Genomic DNA, 22,863 nt, shown 5'->3' with positions numbered 1-22,863 from the left:
TTCTGTTAATGCAGTTCTCCAAAGTTCAGTGAGGAAGCCATCGTTTGAAACAATGTCTTTCTGTTTGTTAATAGTTTTAATGGCATTTATTGGTAAGATTTCTGTTCTATATTCACATGCATTTACTTTATTTCCACATTAGCAGTGCATATTTGATGCTAACTTTAGTGGCTTTGCACATGAATTAACTGAATTAAATCAACAATTAATTAAATTGACCTGAACAATGATAAAATTGCCTTCTAGAGCTGCTTTAGCTGTATTGAAGTAATACAAATTTTGCAATGCTGTTGTTTTCCTGTTTATTTCTGTAAAACTGCTTTGAAACTATCTAAAGAGTTTTACAAATAAATGTGACTTGATTTGCTTTCAAATGCTAATTCAACATTCTTCTCAGGTGCCAGCATACAAGACAGCATTAATCCAACATTTCTTGCTGTCCATACAATGGCCAATGAAAAAGTGACTATTTCTTGTAAATACCAGTACAGCGTGTCAATGAATAATCTGCAGTGGTATCGACAACACCTCCACAATACCCCACCGGAATTCCTGGTTCTAATCATGGAGTCGGGACAAATGCAGACCGCTACACCTCCTCATCCTCGGCTGAATGCCTCAGTTGATAAAAAAAACAAGATGGTCAATCTGGAAATCTTCCCTGCAGATGTGGCGGATTCTGCAATGTATTACTGCGCACTGCAGCCCACAGTGGCAGGAAACACCATGAGCACCATACAAAAACCTGCTCAAACCTAAAGGGTTTAGATGTTAGAAAACATTAGACCAGAGTCTGCACACACACCACAAGAGGGCAGCACTTTTCATGACTCTCAACAACATACTATCAACCACTTGAGACTGCACAGAAACAAATCAACACCTCAAGAGATTGTGAAGAGAAGCACACGACTGATCAGTACATTCAGGATGAGGAGATCGCTAGTACTAATTCTCATTACTACATCAGGTATTTAATAGCCTACAATTTATTTACATTTGTAATATTTATTCAAAGCTTAATAAATCTGAATTTATCACAAAGCTTTCAAATAAAAACATATATTTTCTTTTCAGTTGCTCTTGGTGATCGCATTGGACCAGATGAAGCTGTTATTATTAGAAATGAAAGGGACCGAGTGACATTAAGTTGCTCATATGAAACAACCAGTGAAAATGTTGATCTTTATTGGTATAGACAGTCTCCTAACAGTGAGCCACAGTATTTACTGTGGAAAGGTGCTCGATCAAGAGACGGCAGTAGTAATATACCAGATCCTCATTTTGAATCATCTACAACCAGAACATCCACTGAACTGATTATCAAAGCAGTTGCCCTGAAAGATTCAGCTCTCTATTACTGTGCTCTTTGGAAAGACACAGTGATACAAAGTTTAAGAGAAGCTGTACAAAAACACACATACTTTTAACTCAAAAACATCAAAGTATTAGCCAAACCAAGACAAATTATCTGCCATAACCATTACTGTATGTGGTAACACCTGCAACTGATACAGTAGCCAAAACCAATTTTTTTTATAGATTTAATGAAGCAGCACGTGTACTGTGAACACAACAATGTGTTGAAAAGCAGATCATATCCAGTGCTGTTGCTATAATATCTTAATATTGACCAAAATCTTAAATTATTTCTCCCAAAAAAATGAAAATTCTGTCATTAATTACTCACCCTCGTGTCGTTCCACATCCGTAAGATCCGTAACACAAATTAATGTTTTAATTCAGATTAAAAAATGTTTAATGAAATCCGAGAGCTTTCTGTACCTACATGATCCAACGCAACTTACTCATTCAAGGCCCAGAAAGGTAGTAAAGACATCGTTAAAGTAATCCATGTGACTCCAGTGGTTTAACCTCAATGTAATGAAGCGGCGCGAGTGCTTTGTTTGCGCAAAAAAAAACATAATTTACCACTTTATTTACGAAAATATTGATCTGCAACGCACATTCACAAGAGCATCACGACGCATGCGTTTTGTGTTCACATGAGAGCTGACATTGTTGCATGAACATGCTTTGGATAATGTAAATAAAGTGGTAAATTATGTTTTTTGCGCAAACAAAGCACTCGCGTCGCTTCATTACATTGAGGTTAAACCACTGGAGTCACATGGATTACTTTATGTCTTTACTACCTTTCTGGGTATTGGAAGTGGTAGTTGCGTTGGATTTCAATGGAGTGACAGAAACCATTTGGATTTCATTAAAAATATCTTCATTTTTGTTCCGAAGATGAACGAAGGTCTTACGGATGTGGAATGACACAAGGGTTAGTAGGCCTAATTAATTACATCATTTTAATTTTTGGGTGAACTATCCCTTTAAATTTCCATCTGAAAATGTCATCACTCTGGAAAATGCAATCCTTGTTGTTAGTATTAGAGTTTGAACCCACAATAAGCTACAGGTATGAAACATATGTCACTAAAACGTTTCAAAATGTAAGTAGATACCCTACTTTCCATATACGTTTGGGCTTTGAGTTGAGTTCGTTTGTTGTAAGTTTGTATGGTATAAAATAAAATAAAAATAATAAAATAAAATTTAGAATATTCACCTTTCTTAAGTTTGTTCTGCTAATAATTTATGGGCTGTCTCTAAAAAGTGGACCCCCAGCTCTAAACCTAAAACATGTGTGTTTGGGGTCAGTAGGAGGGGCTTTAGTGTTTTGACACTATCTAGGCCATCCTGAGGATGTGGTTTTGAAATAGATTAGCTACAAACTGAGCTGTCAGTCAGAGCATCGGCCTGAACAATGTTACTCTGTTTACTTGGCTTTCTATCTACATTCGGAGGTGAGTAGCTCAATATTTTTGATTATATTTAAAAACTTCCATCTTGTAACCACAAACTTTTCCGATTTTTCATGAGATCTTTATAATCCCTGCATGTACAAAAAATCCTCCAGAGGTCAGGTTCACGAAGATCAGCCAAAATACAAGACCATAATGAACCTTACAAATACTAATTTCTCATTTATCTAGGTGGCAGTTGTGAAGATGTCATCACTCCTGTCCAAACTGAGGTTCATAGGAAGAGTGGGGATATAGTCACGTTGTCTTGCAACTACTCTTCAGCCCTTTCTTTGTACTGGTATCGTCAATATCCAAGGTCAAGTCCACATTTCCTTCTTCTGATACTACAAAACAGCGGGGAGTCTGAAATCATGCAGCCTGGCATGTCAGTGAAATTAAATGAAAAGAAAACCTCTATGTATCTGGAGATCTCCTCTGTGAAAGTATCCGACTCTGCAGTGTACTACTGTGCGTTGAAGCCCACAGTGAGAGGAAACCCGTCAGCAGCGTACAAAAACCTGAATCTGGCTTGACAAAGTGTTTTTAAGTACTGAAAAAATATACTAATACTATACAAACACTGCATCCTCTTGAATATGTTTACCACATCTGTTCTGAACCACATTAGTACTATTTGGGGAACATTTTACAATAAGGTTCCATTTGTTAACTTTAGTTAACAACATTTTTTTACATAAACTATAAAGTACCTCTAAAGCATTTATTAATCTTAGTTAATGTTTCAGCATTTACCAATTCATTATTCAAATCAAAAAGTTTAATCTGTTAATAATATTTAATAGACCTGAGCTAACATGAACTAACAATGAACAGTTGTATTTAATTAACGTTCAAAAGTGTTACCATTTTTTTTCTATTCAGATCAAATCTATTCGATATTTAGTGGTGAACTTAGGCAGACCGAAGTGAATTAATTGCCAGTATTGTATTAGATTATAATGAAGAGAATCATTACAGAAGACCATTGTTTGTGTATTTTTTAAGAGAGGTAAAAAATGATTGACTTGAGTGCAACGATACCCTCATGTCACGATTCGATATATCAAGATACGATATTATTGCGAAACTCCAAGACATATGATAAAAGGTAAAAAAAATGTTTACTGTTGATTAAAATGCTAAATTTTATATTACATTGTGGGTGTAAATAAATAGGCTTGGACTTGGTGCTGGTAATCCCAATGCACTGGATAATAGTGACACCAAAACAAAAATATTCATGATTCTGAAGCTGAAAATTAATACAGAATTATCTTAGACAAATATCCTTGCATAGCTCTCAAAAATCTGTCTGAATGTCAGGGTTCTGCCCTGGCAGCTTTATCTGTGTTATGTTTGTTTCATGTCTCTATGTTTGTGTTGTGCTTGAACATATGGTTTTGTTTGTGTTGGCCATGTGCTGCTATACCACACCCTCTAGTTGAGTCCTCGTTTGTCCGAGTGTTGTCATCTGTTCCTTGTCCGAGTGTTGTCATCTGTTCCTCATGTTCCCTGCTCCCTTGTTTTAGTCCTCGGTTATCTGAGTGTGTTCGCCTGTTCCTTGTCTGAGTGTGCTCACCTGTTCCTCTTGTTCTCTGCTCCCTTTATATGTGTGCTCTTTCCCTCATGTGTTGCGCTATACTGTGTACTTCTATAGACTTAAATAAAAAGAAACAAACTATGTATACAAACTATGTATATCTTTTTATTTAAGTCTGTAGTGTTTTATTTGTAGAAGTTTTTTAGTGCTTTAGTTCTGCCATCGGTCCTGTCTGTCTTGTCTCCTGTGTCTCTTTCCAGTCCTGTCCTGCTAGCAGAGCGGCCCTGGCTGTTTACATTCTTTGCTTCGGAGCAAGTCTGGTGCTGAGCCTGAGATCCCTGAGTGCCTTGCTGTTGTACTTGAAGTTCCTGTCTGGATATTTCTGGTATTTTCCGGTCTCATTCTGTTCTGCTATTACTATTCTCCAGCCTACAGTTATCTTGTGCTAGTTACAACGGCTGTCATTGTGTCTCATCCCTGCCTATTGTCTGGACTGTTCACCTCTCCCACCAAATCTTGTCCTCTGTCTACTATTTGTCAATAAACCTGTTAACACTCGTTCTGCATTTGAGTCCTCCTTCATAGACCCATGACACTGAATGGGTGAAGACAAAATTTTTTTGCATGTGCATTGTTGCTGTTTTTTTTCTTTTCTTTCCTCTACTTTTTTAACATTGACCTGCCCCAATTCTTGTGTGTTTACACTGAATATATTTCAATATGTTGCAAGTTTTTGAAGTTATACAGTGTGGTTTATTTTTAGTGCTCAGTCTAAAAATCTCCATATTGATATTTATATTTTTACAATGGAGAATCTGATTGTCATGGTCAAAGAGCCTGTGCATCAGCTCATGTCACAGATGAATGTGAACTCAACATTAGGATCATTTCAGTATCAATGTTTTTTTCCCTCCCAGTATAGTAGGTACAGTACATCATTGTGTCAAGAGGTGGAGCTCTCCGATTAGTTTGACTTGACTTTGCATGGTTTGTTTTCTGTTGTGGAATGGAATCACATCATTGTCACTCTTTGTAAGAGCATCAACCAACATGTGCATTACCGTCTTTGTCATTTTGGTTCTTCATATAGGTGAGTATTGATTCATTTATCTTTATTAATAACTTCAATTATAATAATTGTATTGATCAATTACTTTTAACAGATATTTAAATTAATAAATATACTTCTTATTTTACTATGCAATTGTACATCTTGTTTCATTTTATTTTATTGGTTCTCACAGGGAACATCCTGACAAACATGATAACGTCTCATGACTCACAAAAACAAGTTTTAGAAGGTGAAAGCGTAAACCTCACATGTAACTACAGCGGAGTACCTGATACTCTCCAGTGGTACACTGAATATCCCGGATCTACACCAAAGTTCCTCCTCTACATCTATGAAAGTGGGTTGACAAGTGAAAACATACCAGAGCGTTTAACGGCAAGAATTTCAAAAAATACAAACCGTGTGGATCTGGAGATCTCCTCTGCTGAAGTATCAGACTCTGCTGTGTATTACTGCGCCCTGAAGCCCACAGTGACAGGAAAACACAACTACGCTGTACAAAAACTTCACACAGAGAGAGCTGTACTTAACAAGTGGCTCCATACTGTACTCCATATTTCTAAACAAAATAGACATGTTTCTCTGAAAATAACTCTCATTATTTTATATAACACAATTTTGTGTTTTGCATATATCCACTAACTACTGTTAAATCAATTCAGTTGAATTTGTACATTGCTTTGCTTCTTTATTTTATTAATTGATTTTATTGTACAAAGTAAAATGTTGTAAAGCTGCATCTCCTAATCATATAAGTTTAGGTTGTCACTCAGCTGTTTCTTGTTCAAGAATAACCTATTTTTAGCACAGTTCTAGTTTGAACTGATATCCATCTCTGTCTATATTAGTGCTGTCTTTGAAGTGCAGAGGAATCACCAAACCTAATTTGGGTTACAGACAATTAGGACACAATAAATGTGTGGTAACACCTGCAGGTGTCTGAAACTAAAATAGACATGTACGTTAACGCTATACATCCACTATATTTAAAAAAAGGGGGAGGACTTGAGATAACGTGATTAGAAATGTACTTACATTTTTTTTTAAAGAAAAACAATATTTACAAAAATATTAAAATCTATATAACAAAAATGTTTTGTTTTGTTTGTCCAATTTTGGTTGATTAACAATGCTTCATTAACCTGTTTAAAAGTAATTAAGAAAGGAATTAGCTAATAATTGGTTCTATAGCATGGATCTAAACCATATAGTTATTACTACAATAAGGAATTTATTTATAAATGTTGGTTAAAAAAGAGTGATGGTGTCTAATTTCATTTTTTTTTTTAAATAGCTCTATTTAAACGTCCTCTGTAGTTTTACTTTGATCTCAGGACAAAATAAATGAAAACCTAAACCAAGTTACCAAGTAACCATGTAACCAAGTAAACCAAGTAAATCAGAATGTTTGACATTTTATATCAGTTTTATGTTTGTCTATTTTATTGCAACAGTGCTAAATTTACATTGTTCAACTCTCTACAGAACATTTTTAAGAAGAAAGTCTAACTGAATGTGATGTAAAAAATATATATATTTTTTGTATACTTTTTATATTAAAATAATTCAAAATATTCAGAATTGGTTTCATAAAGGGTGATCACACCCAAATAAAATCATGCATTCTTTTCTCATAGTTTCTCTGCCATTCATTTCTCCTGTTTCATTTAACTATTGAACCCTCAGATAGTGAGATGTGTGGGTGGAGCTTTCAGCGACATTCAAGCGAAATTGTAATTTCTCAATATTCATTTGTGTTTTACAGTGCAGTCATGATGTTCCTGTGCTCTCTGCTTCTGCTGACAGTAATACAGGGTATGTAAGAGACCAGTTTAAATATAAATATGTTCAGAACTATATTACTATAATGCACCTGTTATTGTCAAATGTCTGATTTTGTGATTCAGCAATTTTCCATGACTTTTGACAATTATCATTATTTTTGATGAACATGTTCTACACACATTTTGCAGATGAATGTTTTGCACAGACAATAACACCACTGCAGGGCAGAACACAAGTTACTGAGGGGGAAACGGTCATTCTCTCATGCAAATATGATGTCAGTGCACAGAATTTACTTTGGTATCGACAATATCCTGGATCAGGACTAGAATATCTTCTCCTTGTCGTTGAGTCATCCAAGAAGACTGTAATATATGCAAATCCCCCAATTCCTAGACTGGATGGCAAAATGAACATGGGAGATAAGAAAGTGGATCTGGAGATCTCCTCTGCTGAAGTGACAGACTCTGCTGTGTATTACTGCGCTCTGAGGCCCACAGTGACAGAAAACATGATAACACTGTACAAAAACCTCCAACCACACTACATATGCAATACATGAATGGTGTTGAAATTAAATAAATTTTTTAAACAATTTAATCTTCTTCTAATTAAACTCCATGGCCCTGCTTTATATATGGTAATTCGTTGCTTATAGTCAAGGCAAGGCAAGTTTATTTATATAGCACATTTCATACACTATGGCAATTCAAAGCACTTTACAGAAAGGAATTAAAATATAAGTTATAAAAGAAATTAAAAGAGATATATGATGCAGTTATTAAATGAATTAAAAGAGTAAAAATATGATACATAGATAGATAAACTTCTCATCTGGCAAAACACTGGTGTATCATAGTTTTCACAACTCCCAGTTTTACTCCCAGATTTTCCCATGGTGATTACACTGTGTTTGTCGTATTCTTAATTTTGGTACGCCTAAGAAATCTATTGGACGTCTAGGAGCTCTAGGACTGACTCACGGGTAACCTCGGGTTCACCCATTTGTTCGGAGGCTCTAGGAATCAATCCAGTCCGCACACCACAGAACCTCGAGTTTAATTAACTCACTTCTCCAGCACAGACTCTACAGATTATTGTTTTAGTGCAGGAACTATTTATTATTTCCTTATATACTATGAAATATATTGTATAGTTTGCCTTCTCTAAAATATAAATGCTTGCTAACTAAATGAGATTAAAGCATTTAACAGTTATATGCAGTCGAATTGTTTTTATTAGTATACTGTAAAGTGCAATTAATAATATATCAAATAAACAAAACAATAAATAAACTTAATAAACTTGCTTAAAATAACCACCACTCAGTATGCACTGTAATGTGATAATATGTAACTGGAGTCAGCTAATTGTGTGGTTCTTTAAAAGCATCAAAATGAAAGAGTTCAAAATATTAACAAATATTTTACTTAAATGTTTTTTTTCAACAGGCCAATGTGAAATTTCTAAAGTTGGCAGCATAGAAAACTGTGATGTGATGTCTGAAATTATCCACAAGTGGGCGCTCTTCAACCAAAAATTTAAATAAAATTAACCAAATCTTTAAAGGTCACATAAGAGGAGGAGATACAAGGTAATTACTTCAGGCATGCAGAGGTTTCAGAGATACTTCAACATAGTGGCTCATTTGTTCCTCGTCAGAAATGATATCCCTTTTTTGTCTATGGCTTATCTCAATCTTAACAGGTAAGATAAATGCAATTAATAAATAAGCATAACTGAGAAGAGAAAACAATTCAAAGTATACTTTACTTCATCTCCATTCAGTATTCCTATCTTTCTTCCTCTCTTTCTCTTAGGGGATGCTTCTAGTGAGGGAATAGCACCAGTCTCTCCTAATGAATTTGTCTCAGAAGGTAAAACAATCACCCTGTCCTGCAAATACACTGGATCAGCTGCTACAGATACGCTCCATTGGTATCGTCAATACCCGAGATCCAGGCCAGACTTCCTGTTTCTGGTTAATGAAGCTAAATTTAAGCAACCAGCTGACCCTCCAATTCCAGGAATATCTGCTAGATTAAATGAGGAGAAGAATCGTGTGGATCTGGAGATCACTGGCACCGCATTAACTGATTCTGCTCTGTATTACTGCGCCCTGCAGCCCACAGTGACAGGAAACATACAAGCACTGTACAAAAATGAGACACATTGAGGCTGGAATCTGTGTTCATTGTCTCTGCACAATGGCCAGGAACTATTGGATCATTATCCATGTTTGCATTCAAGCATTTTGATCTAGCAAATTTAAAGGTAGCATCTACAATTTTTGGAGTGGCTAGCAATAGCAAGCTAGCTTTGAAAGCATGAGATCCAACGCTCACTTCAGAGCATCTCCAAAGCCACGTCTCCAAAAGACATGAACACACAGCAGATTCTGCAAAGCGCCACAAGAGACGGCGTTAAATTACCTCATGTCTCAAAGCACATAACATTACAATACTAATGAACGTAAGCAACTTACAGAGCTCTTACTTGTACACCTGACTGCTGCAGATTAATTTCAGCAGTGATAGTGTTGACATAGAGACACATAAATCCGAGTATGAGCTCCGGGTAGAACGTCACTGGTTGCCATCTGGTAATTATGGTTATGACATGACGTGAACAGCATAAGCTCATTGTTTTGGTTCAGGAGGAACTGCAGAAGGCGGCAGCTGTTTGTTTATGGCGCTCTGTGACTAACTGTCTACAACTCTGCATCGCTTTACGGAACGTGCTGATGATGTGTAATGTCTGCGCGAGCAGGGAGGTATGAAAATACATACACTATATTGTCAAAAGTTTTGATGTCTGCCTTTACATGCATGAACTTTAATCCCATTCTTAATCCGTAGGGTTTAATATGTCGGCCCACCCTTAACAGCTATAACAGCTTCAACTCTTCTGGGAAGGCTTTCCACAAGGTTTAGAAGTGTGTTTTTGGGAATATTTGACCATTCTTCTAGAAGCGCATTTGTGAGGTCAGGAACTGATGTTGGATGAGAAGGCCTGGCTAGCAGTCTCTGGTCTAATTCATCCCAAAGGTGTTCTATCGGGTTGAGGTCAGGAATCTTTGCAGGCCTGTCAAGTTCCTGCACACCAAACTCGCTCATCCATGCCTTTATGGACGCAGTCATCTTGGAACAGGAAGGGCCCCAAAGTGTTCCCACAAAGTTGGGAGCATGAAATTGTCCAAAATGTCTTGGTACCTGTATGCTGAAGCATTACATTTACATTGATGTATTTGGCAGACACTTTCATCCAAAGCAACTTACATTGCATTTCAGGGTACACATTTACATTCTTATCACTTCTTTGCTTTCCCTGAGAATCAAACCCATGACCTTGGCGTTACAAGCAACACTGTTTGAGCTACAACCCCACACCATAATCCCTCCTCCACCCCCAAACTTTACACATGGCACAATGCAGTCAGACAAGTACCGTTTTCCTGGCAACCGTCAAACCCAGACTCGTCCATCAGATTGCCAGACAGAGAAGCGTGATTCGTCACTCCAGAGAACACGTCTCCACTGCTCTAGAGTCCAGTGGCGGCGTGCTTTACACCACTGCATCTGACGCTGTGCATTGCACTTGGTGATATAAGGCTAGGATGCCGCTGCTCGGCCATGGAAACCCAGTCAACCGAATTCAATGATTGGGCAGATATATTTTTGGGTCCTGAGACTTCCACAATATATATACATCTTCTATTCATGGGCGTAGCTTGTGGGGTGGGGGGCTACTTTGAGATTCTTTTGATAAACTTGTTTATAGTGCAGGTTTTCAGATGTTTTCAACATGTTTATTGCGAGCCCTGCAACAATAGAGACATAATAGTGCAAGTCGATTCGTGTGTGATATATCTGGTTGCCATGATAATCTCACGCTTGCTCTATGCAATCAGTAAAACTATTTAAATGATACAAGGAGTGCGAATTTGTAAGTTTACTTTAGAAAAGCTAAAATTAAGTGTGACTGACCAAATCGACTGCTTTAAAGATTAATCTTGAGATTCTGAGTTTTGAAGAATTGTCTTATTATTGTCTCCTTACAACTGACCTTGTGTTCAACACAGAATATTTCTGTCACTATGAACTATCTATCTATATAATCATATATATATAGCCAAAATGTATTTCACATTCTTCCATGTATGACATGTTTTATGTAATCATAAACACAGTGAGATATGTGGGTGGAGCTTCAAGAGATTGAGTTGGCATTCATCTCTTGTGATTTCAGTGTGTTCTTCAGCTGTGCAAAAATGAGATCGCTTTTTTACCTACTTGTACTATTAGCCATTCAGGGTGAGTAGGATAAAGTCACTTTTTCATTATATAATAATATTTTTATATTAGATCTTATTTTAATTCTATTTACAAAAACATTATTTATCTTATTTTTTCCTGATGACTATTTTTCATGCTCTATTTGCAGAATCCCTTGGCCAGTCAATAACACCATTGGAGACCACAAAACATGCCACTGAGAGAGAGACAGTCATTCTCTCATGCAAATATGATAGCCAAGCACGCAGTTTACATTGGTATCGACAATATCCTGGATCCAGACCTCAATTTCTGCTTCTTGTTTATGAATCAGGCAGTGTAACACATGCACAACCCCCTTTCCCAGGACTGGTTGCCAGTGTGAATAAGGGGGAGAAGCAGGTAGATCTGCAGATCTCTTCTGCTGCAGTCACAGATTCAGCACTGTACTACTGCGCCCTGGAGCCCACAGTGACAGGAAGAGCAACCACACTGTACAAAAACCTCACTAATGTTAAAGTCAGCATTTTCTCCCTATTGTGACACATATCTGGGTGATATAGCTACTTAAACAAGAAAAAATGTAGGGCGAGATTTGATTTTGTCCATTGGAAATTGACTTGATGGATCTTTGTGCTTTGCTATTGCTGTGATCTCATGTGAGTGACAGGTTGTCCCGCTCTCACGTCGAAAAACAGCTCATCAGAGATGGCAAGAGATGTCTTGCCAAGGAGGCAAAATTATTTTGATTAAAGATTACAAGGACACGTAAATAAATAAAATATGTGCACAGTTGAATGATATATAATAAATACTGCAATATTCAATAAAAAAAAAACCCAGAATTGTTTGTTTTGATTTTATGGAGACTTTAAATGTCCTCTAAGACTATAATATAATTAAAATGAAAGACAATATCATGTATTCTTAACCTTCCATAATCGAATAGTATTGGTTTAACGTCGCTGTTGTGATCATACACTTAAATAAAGATTTTGGATCTTTGACTTACATTTACATTTAGTCATTTAGCAGACGCTTTTATAACTGAGGACTAAAGCAAGCGAGTCATCGTGAAGAGGCAAAAACAACGCAAGAAGTGCTCAAAATACAAAGTTCAGGCATTGCTCAGAGTAGCATAAGCCAGGCAAGGGAGGATTAAAGGAAAGCATTTTTTTTAATGTTTTTATGTTAAGTGCTCTTAAGAGAGTTTTCAGTTGTCTTTGAATGTTGTCAGGGATTCTGCATTCCGGATGAGGGTGGGAAGATCATTCCACCAGTGAAACCGTGAATGAGAATGTTCTGGAGAGTGACTTAAACATTATAATATTTTTATATATTACTTTCTCTTTTTTTGAAAGTTTGAAAGAAAGGTTAAAAAATACTTTTTTTTGCTTTCAAACTAAAAAAGAGGAAGATTTTACACTTACAAAGCTTTACATTCTTCAATCAATCTCTCATGTAAATATGATGGCAGTGCAAACAGTCTACATTGGTATCGACAGTATCCTGGATCCAAGCCTGAATTTGTGCTCCTCGTTCTGGAGTCAGCCAAAAAACATGTAACACATGCAGAACCACGTATCCCTGGGATGGATGGACAAATGAGTATGAGTGAAAAACGTGTGTATCTGGAGATCTCCTCTGCTACAGTATCAGATTCTGCTCTGTATTACTGCGCCCTGGAGCCCACAGTGACAGGAAACACATCATCACTGTACAAAAACCTCTAGAAGGAGAAAGAACAGAATATCTGTCTTTTGTCATAGACTCATGTTTGTTTTTCAGATTTAACAGATTAAATTGATTGAACAGATTGGAATTGTCAAAATGCTTGAGTACTTTCCAGAAATAAGAAACGATTAAAAAATAGCTTTATAAATAATGTAAAAAAAATAATGGACATTTTAACATAAACATATCACTAATGACGTGGTAAAACGAATAGATTGTAAGCAAGGTTTTAGGTTTAAATTTACATGAATGAATAAAGGGAAGGAGAATATATTTTGTCCTGTAACTGGTCACCCTTTTATTTTGTCTCTCTTCATTTTTAATCTTTCACATCATTTTAAATCTCTTTCACTATAAAAAGAAAGATAGCTAAACTGTCTGGACAAAATTGTAGATTTGGTGGTCCAGTAAAGTAACTCTGTTCTTTGTGCCCAATAACTTTATTTTATATAAATTGGTTAGCTATATTCAAAACCCTCAAACAACACCCATACACTCTTAATAATAATAATAATTGATTAAATTTATATAGCGCTTTTCTCGACACTTAAAGGGCTTTACATGGAAGGGGGAATTTCCTCAACCACCCTGCAGCATCCACCTGGATGATGCGACGGCAGCCATATTGCGCCAGACCGCCCTCCACACACCAGCTTACTGGTGGAGAGGAGACAGAGTGATGAAGCCAACTAGTATATATATGGGGATGATTAGGAGGCCATGATGGACAGAGGATAAGGGGCAAATTTGGCCAGGACACCAGGGTTACACACTCCTACTCTTTCAAAGGCCATCCTGGGATTTTTTTGTGACCACAGAGAGTCAGGACCTCGGTTTAACGTCTCATCCGAAGGACGGTGCTCTTTGACAGTATAGTTTCCCCGTCACTACACTGGGGCGTTAGGACCCACACAGACCACAGGGTGAGCGCCCCCTGCTGGCCTCACTAACACCTCTTCCAGCAGCAACCTGGTTTTCCCAGAAGGTCTCTCATCGGTACTAACCAGGCTCAGCCCTGCTTAGCTTCAGTGGGCAACCATTCTTGGGCTACAGGGTGATATGGCTGCTCTTATAAAATAAAGGTTCTAAAAGGCATTTTTGCAGCAATGCCATAGAACTAAAATGTTTTGCGAACTAAAATTTTTCTCGGGGGAACACAAACATTTTGCACAAGAAAGCAAAGTTTCTTTGGGAAAGCAAAACATTTAACATGTCCAACAAAATATGCTGTAGGCTTCCTTGAATGATTATATGTTCTCTCGCAGCTGATTGATTTAAATTAATTATTGCAGCCACATTTGGCATTATGTCCATACAGTACATACAGTGCTATGCATAAGTTTAGACACCCATGCTAAAGTTGACTAAAAAGAGGAATAAAAAATCATCTTTTGGAAATTGAACTTAATGCCTTAATTTAAAAAAATAGGAAAAATCCAACCTTTAAGGACACCAATTTTCTTTGTGAATGAATAATGTATCGTAAATAAATAAATGTTCTTCCTTAAAATACAGGGTGCATAAGTTTGGACACCCCTATGTTAAATTCCCATAGAGGCAGGCAGATTTTTATTTTTAAAGGCCAGTTACTATATGGATCCAGGATACTCTGCATCCTGATAAAGTTCCCTTGGCCTCTGGAATTAAAATAGCCCCACATCATCACACACCCTTCACCATACCTAGAGATTGGCATGGTTTTATTTCAGTTAGCCTAACAGCTGGTTTGATTTGCATTGAGAGATGATCTTATGGAAAGTACTCCATGCCAATCTCTAGGTATGGTGAAGGGTGTGTGATGATGTGGGGCTATTTTAATTCCAAAGGCCAAGGGAACTTTATCAGGATGCAGAGTATCCTGGATCCATATAGTAACTGGCCTTTAAAAATAAAAATCTGCCTGCCTCTATGGGAATTTAACATAGTGGTGTCCAAACTTATGCACCCTGTATTTTAAGGAAGAACATTTATTTATTTACGATACATTATTCATTCACAAAGAAAATTGGTGTCCTTAAAGGTTGGATTTTTCCTATTTTTTTAAATTAAGGCATTAAGTTCAATTTCCAAAAGATGATTTTTTATTCCTCTTTTTAGTCAACTTTAGCATGGGTGTCTAAACTTATGCATAGCACTGTAAGTATCATAGCACTTTGTCAGCAGTGATGCTTATGTTTCATCTATAGCACTGATATAAACTGGTATAAAATCAACAGTATCTCATATATATACCTTTTACATCAGGCATTGTCCTTAAATAGCTACTGTAATTAGTAATACAAACTAATCAGTAATCAGTAAAGTAATAGCATAAAATGTACAGCAGATGGCAGCGTTTACTCAGAGAACAGAAGATTTGAACATTCAAATGGTGTAACAGTTCAAAAAGGAACCAGTGCCCAGAATCAGTCAGAATCTGTCCATTATAAAGTTCGGGCTGCTTGCGAGGATCTGTGATGTTTCTATGCAATGTCTGGTTTATTCTTCTCTTTTCAGGTAAGCTATGTGCCATTTTTAAGTAAACCTTCCATTAGACATTAATCATTTGTGTTGAATGGGTAATAAACCACAATGCTCTGCCTGTTTCAGGTGATGTAAGTGGAGAAGGAATAGCACCACTCTCCTCATCTGAAGTTGTTAGCACTGCTGACTCCATCACTTTGGCCTGCAAATACAATGGGTCTTACAGCAGTGATTCTCTCCTGTGGTATCGCCAATACAGCAGCTCTAAACCAGAGTTTTTGTTTCTGGTTAGTGAAGCCAATCTTGAGCAGCCAGCTGACCCTCCAATACCTGGAGTGTCTGCTAAATTAAGTGAGGAGAAAAATCGTGTGGATCTGAAGATCTCCTCTGCTTTGGTTACGGACTCTGCAACGTATTACTGTGCCCTGAAGCCCACAGTGACAGGAAACACAAAACCCCTGTACAAAATTAAAGGGAAAACAAACTAAACTGATGAACTACACTAAATAGTCTTTATTGTATGATACTCTAAAAATATATATTTGTGTAAAACTGCAACCACAACATGTACATAACTGGAAAGCTAAGCAGAAGGTCGAGGTTTTAAATTGCGTTTAAGCCGTTTCAGGTGAAACCAAATATATCTAAAAAATTTAATCTAAATGCTCTGAAGTTGATGTGGCAAGCATACAGTACATTCCACTATCGTGTATTTCTAGTGATTAAACTGTTACTTGTCAATCAAGTGGCAATACAGATGCTTTTTCTCATACTGAAGTCACAGACCCTGTTCTAAAATATATTAAAGGAGGACAAGAAAATGCTGTACTAGAAATATTCATCTGACTCAGAGGGTGGAGTTTTGTGTCTCTGAATGGATCTCATAAAAGTGCAGGTGCACCTATATGATGAAACAGACATCTTGATTTTGGCATCCGATACATCAACCATTATGTTTATTTACACACTTATGACTTTATGGATCCATCTGGGTGAGATAAACATTTGACTTCCTCTAAATTAGTATTAATGTTGAATTTAATCGGAATCTATTTTATTTAATGACTCCTGTCAAGCTGCTTCACTATAACAAAGCTATTAATTTTATTTTGTTAGGTGAGACAGAGGCAAATGCAATCTTCCCACTATCACCTATAAAGAGCACTGTTGTGGGTGGAAATGTAACCATATCATGTAGTTACAAAGGATTCACTGGAAGTGTGCTAAATGTACAGTGGTACAAACAATATCCCGGGTCAAAACCTGAGTTCTTTATCAGAAACTATCCACATGGATCTTTGGGAATGGCGAGTCCAACCCTTCCAACACGATTTTCTGGCAAATTTGACCAAGACCTCCAACAAGTGGATCTAATGTTGTCAAACATTCTTTGGGAATATTCAGCTGTTTACTATTGTGCACTGGTGACCACAGTGACAGGAAACTTCGATTTGTCCACACAAAAACATAATATACTTTAGATTCAAGTCCTTTCATGTCACAGTTCAAATATTTTTCTCTTCTCTTTTGGAGAAAGCCTTACATGACAAAATATAAACAAATCAATTATAATTTGGAGTTTGCCCAATTAAAGTAAAAAATTCGAATTAAGTTCTGAAATGATGTCAATAACCTTTCTCGTTTACAAACTAGGCAAGTGCTTCTACACACTTCTCAATTTACAGAAGCTCTTTATAACATATTAATGTTTATGTGGATGATTTTAGTTGTTCTTTTTAATGGGTTGTTTGTAATGAACTGTAAATATAAAATGTATAATAGGTGTTACGAGCAGTACGGGGCCGAGAGCCGTGGGAATGGAGCGAGAGGCCGTGGCGCGAGCGTTAATGAGCGACACTTACGAGTCACAACAGTCTCGAGTCCCACAGAGGAGCTCCTGAAGGATAAAGGGAGGAGTGAAGACAGTAAAGGATGAGAGAGGACTTTATGGTATTGTAGTTTCTGCAGCAGTCGTTCATGAGGGTCTGCTGCTTTACTTTCATTTTGGTGTTTATTTATTCCCACCTCCTTCATCCCTGAGCATTTAACTTTGTTACAATAGGCTACACTTCAAGCAATAGAAAAAAATATTTTCCTCAGATTTCTGTGCTGGGAAATATCTGTATCATCTATTAATTTCTATGAATCAACTGAGGGCCCCACAATCTTTTTAGGTGGAGCTTTGTAAGAACAAGCACAGCAAAAGACAGACCTGTGTTTCTCCAATTAAATCTTCTGTTGTATATGATCTCTTTTGTATATCTATAATCCTATAAAAGATGTATATTAAGATACAATTACTGAAGGTGCCCCTACTACTCCTTCTTCTTCTTCTTCTTCTTCTTCTTCTTCGAAAAGTAATTGGTAAAAACTACAAAAGAAAAACATGTTGTGTTGATTAAGGCATCCTGTAATGAAGTGAAACATCCTGATCTAAATAGAGCGAGACAAGAAAATGCTATAATATTCATCTGACTCAGAGGGTGGAGTTTTGTGTCTATGAATGGATCTCACAAAAGTGCAGGTGCACCTATATGATGAAACAGACATCTTGATTTTGGCATACAATACATCAACCATTATGTTTATTTATACTCTTATGACTTTATGGATTCATCTGGGTGAGATATTCTCATGCACACACATTTTGCCTTCCTCTAAACTAATATAATTCATGTTGAATTGAATCGGAATCTTATGTGATTTTATTTAATGACTCCTGTCAAGCTGCTTTCCTAAACATGCTATTTTATTTTGTTAGGTGAGACAGAGGCAAATGCAATCTTCCCACTATCACCTATAAAGCTTTACCACCTTGTAGGTGGAAATGTAACTATATCCTGTAGTTACAAAGGATTCACTGGAAGTGTGCTAAATGTGCAGTGGTACAGACAATATGCCAGATCAAAACTAAAGTTCATTGTCTACAGCTATCCACACGGAGGTCCAGCCTTACCCATAACCATATCACGATTTTCTGGCAAATTCAATCAAGACCTTCAACAAGTGGATCTAAAGATCTCAAATGTTGTTTGGACAGATTCAACTGTGTACTATTGCGCACTGCAGTCCACAGTCACAGAACACTAAGAGGTTACCATACAAAAACATAATATAGCTACTTTAGATTTAAGGCATTACATGTCAGAGTTTAATTTTTTATTTTTTTGGAGATTTCAAATTCATACATGACATGATTTGGAGTCAATCCCAATACCATAACAATTTTCAAACCAAATATACAAAAAAAAGTTTTTTTTTGTTTTTTTTTTTTTGTGCAATTGCAATAAAGAAGTGAGAGCTAATTTCCTCATGTCTGTTGAGGGAAATCGATATCCCCTATTCATTTCTAAGAATCAATAGACTAGAGTGTCCCACAATCCATTGGGTGGAGCTTGGTGAGAATGGGTATACAGCAGAGGGCAGTCCTGTGTTTCCCCAGATTTCATTTTGTATGTCATCTCCACCAGTCATAATGTTTTTGTTTTACCTCACCATTTTGGCACTTTTTACAGGTATTTGCATTTGATATTTACATTTGTCAAAATATCTATTATGCATCTATTCAAACATTTAAAAATTAGAATTAAAATACTGAAAGTGCCCCAATAATACTATTCCTCTGTTGTTTATATTTTCCCAGAGAGTGTTTTTGCGAATGCAATTACACCCCTATCTACTGAAAAGCATGCTTTAGAAGGAGGAAAGGCAACTTTTTCCTGCAACTACGAAGGAAGTAATATACAAAGTTTTCAGTGGTACAGGCAGTATCCCAACACTGCCCCAGAATTTCTCTTGCAAGCTTTTGAAAATATGGGTCCAGAGAAGAATGACCGTCATGTCGCTGAAGCGCTAAAGGACAAAAAACAACTGGACCTGGAGATCTCCAAAACTGAAATAGCAGACTCTGCAATGTACTACTGTGCCCTGGTGCCCACAGTAACAGGAAACCCTTCTACACTGTACAAAAACATGAGATGATGAAAAATACACAAATAACATCTTGAGCAAACCTTCTAAAATTTTAAACAATATCAGAACGACAACATCTGATATCAAACAAAGTGTTAATCTCTTTGAAGTCTTGTCACATATAAAGTACAGTATACAGTACAAGTCCAGTTTTTATCAGAGAAAAAAAGACTCAGAGGGTGGAGCTCTCTCACAAAGAAGGTGATCCAAAGTTTCTCTACGTTTACTGACTTTGTCATCACTCTTTCTCCAAAGATCACACATCATGTTTCTCTTTTGTTGGATATTTTCATTATTCATCGGTAAGAGATGTTCAAATTTTTTGGGTATCATGCCCATTATGCTAAAGAATAAAAGCCAGAGAATGTGGCATGTGGATGAAGTATATTTCGAGCAACAGATGCATAATTTGTTTTATTAACAGAAATGCATTTCTCTCTTATTTTTCTTTACAGGAATTTCTTTTGCAAACACAATATACCCATTATCCTCTGAAAAGCATGTTTTCAGAGGTGAAAATGTGATTCTTACTTGTAACTACAGTGGTGATGTAGATAATCTGCAGTGGTATCGCCAGAATCCTGGATCTCGACCTGAGCACCTCATTCTCGTCACAGAATATTCAGAACCTGATCTTTCACTTCGTCTGTCAGCAAAAGCTAAAAAAGACATAAAACAAGTGAATCTTACAATCTCCTCTGCTGAAGAAACAGACTCTGCTCTGTACTACTGTGCCCTGCAGCCCACAGTGACAGGAAACCTGGGAACACTGTACAAAAACGTGGGATGTATTACATTTGTGTTAACATTGATTATTTTAACCTCGGCAGAAATGGTTAAAGACATCATAGACTAAAAATATATTTCCAAACCAGTTAATTCAAACCGTTTTAATGTGCTTGTTTGGTGTTTCAAAAGTAAAGTGACTCACTCAGCCCAGAAGAGGGCGCTGTGCTCTACACACTGTAGTCCTCCTCATGCATATCATGATCACACAAGGCTTTGATATACAGAAGAAAGACAGTTATTTCCTATCGAGCATTATAGTCAATTATGATCATATCAATCTTGATCCATTCATCCCATTTTTTTTTGTAATTGAAAATTTTTGAAATAAGATTTTCTTTCCAGATAAATCATAAAAATATTGCATAGGCCTACTGTATATATTTAAATTAAATATATTTAATTTAGCCTACTCACCCTCATGTTTCTCCAAATCCATAAGTTTGAGGTGAGAGAACTCAAAATCCTCATAAATGTTGTCCAAATTATTTAAGTCCATTAAATTTTGGCGTTCACCACAGTTGTTTACATCAGACACTCTACACCATATAAGGAGAAGAAGGTGGAGCAGAGAACAGCAGCACACAAATCTCATATAGATGTCACATAGATTTGAACGTAGGCCTATGAAAGTGAATAAGATTTGAGAACTTAAAAAAGTCTCACAGGTCAAAGGGTGTTGTTACAAAAGAAGCACAGAAGACACTTGCTCTTTCTGTATCCCCGCATTAGGATGCTGTTCTTTTACTTTACAGTCATGGCACTTCTTTCAGGTGATTGATTTATATTTATTTCAAAGCTATAAATGTTGTCTTTGAGCATATACAAATATTTTTTTTCTGTTGCTGAATTAATGTTATTTTCTTCTGTTGTTGTCTTTCCAGACAATGTTCTTGCAAATGAAATAACATCGCACTTTACAGAAAAGCATGCTTTAAAAGGAGAGAAGACGACTCTTTCCTGCAACTACAGTGGAAGCAATATTAACAGTTTTCAGTGGTACAGACAGTCCTCCAACAGTGCCCCTGAATTTCTCTTGCAAGTGTTTGAAAGTTTGGGACCACAGCAGAAGGACCATTATGTTGCTAAAGTTCGAAAGGACGAAAAACAACTAAATCTGGAGATCTCCAAAACTGAAATAGCAGACTCTGCAATATACTACTGTGCCCTGGTGCCCACAGTAACAGGAAACCCTTCTACACTGTACAAAAACCTCAGAAAAGATCTGAACAAAACACCTCTCCCACAACCATTCAAAAGATTCAAATATGATTTACAAGTACATATCACAATGTCTCAATCTGCTGTGATCATTAAACTGACCCTTCAGTGTTCTTAAACTTGCAGAATTTGTTTTCTTCCATATAATTTTTTTTTGCTTACCTATGTTTTCTTTTCCATTTTGACAAATGTGACACAATGTGTGTCTTTTAAACTTTACAAAGGAACAAGCTTAGCTATGGCTTTTGTTACCATAGCATAGTGTGCAAGATGTCCTTTTTAATAAATGGAAGTGCATGTTGCTTTTAAAAACACAATAACCATTAATAATAAACATATTCTAATAAACTTTACATCTAATAAATTAGCAATCAAAATGTGTGTGTTTTTTTCGGGTAGAGGAAAGACACATGGGACAGAGGGTGGAGCTCTCTCACAGAGAGTTTAATGTGCAAGAGGCTGTCTCAGAGTCACTCGAATTTGCCATCACTCCCTGATTGCAGACCATCCATCATGTTTCTCCTTTGTTGGATATCGCTTTTATTTATAGGTAGGTGTTTTCATTTTTAAAAGCTTGATAAAGATTTATAAAATGAAAATGTAGTGTGTAGTGTGTAGAAACATTTAACTGGAGCAATTGCCAAAATTAGTTTTCTGTTTAATGAATAAAGATGCATGTCCCTTTTTTTTTTTTACAGGAAATTCCTCTGCAAACATAATACAACCATTATCCTCTGAAAATCATGTTTTCAGAGGTCAAAATGTGATTCTTTCCTGCAACTACAGCGTTGATGTAAACAATCTGCAATGGTATCGTCAGTATCCTGGATCTCGACCTGAGCACCTCATTCTCATCACAGAATATTCAGATCCACCTGATCCTTCACTCCATCTGTCAGCAAAAGCTACAAAAGAGAGCAAACGTGTTGATCTTATGATCTCCTCTGCTGAAGTGTCAGACTCTGCTGTGTATTACTGTGCCCTGGAGCCCACAGTGACAGGAAACCTGGGAACACTGTACAAAAACCTGATATATTCAATCAGATTTAACATGCATTTGAAAGCTTTAGCATTAAAATATTGATGTTTTTAAACTTGAATACTAAATAAAAAAATTCAGTTGTGAACATTTGTCCATTGTTTTTCAGTCAAACAGCAGCAACACCAATTACCGGTAATAATGGCATAAATAATGATAAA

At 36.6% G+C, this 22,863-nt stretch overlaps 1 long non-coding RNA gene and 1 gene segment (V, D, J or C); both read left to right on the top strand.

Moving 5' to 3' along the window:
* On the top strand, positions 1-1,791 carry LOC306998824. Its single transcript, XR_013797674.1, has 3 exons — positions 1-92; positions 398-970; positions 1,078-1,791. It is a non-coding gene; the product is annotated as an uncharacterized lncRNA (long non-coding RNA).
* Positions 1,792-2,738: 947 nt separating this feature from the next.
* LOC306998792 (T cell receptor alpha variable 38-2/delta variable 8-like) lies at positions 2,739-7,775 on the top strand. The segment is given in 4 exons: positions 2,739-2,816; positions 3,006-3,132; positions 7,194-7,243; positions 7,402-7,775.
* Positions 7,776-22,863: the final 15,088 nt, after the last annotated feature.

This window comes from Phoxinus phoxinus (genome assembly GCF_949152265.1).
Source record: "Phoxinus phoxinus genome assembly, chromosome: 5".
In the NCBI taxonomy this organism is placed as follows: Eukaryota; Metazoa; Chordata; class Actinopteri; order Cypriniformes; family Leuciscidae; genus Phoxinus; species Phoxinus phoxinus.
Note: the sequence above shows the minus strand (reverse complement) of the source record. Positions and strands in the feature narration are given on the sequence as shown.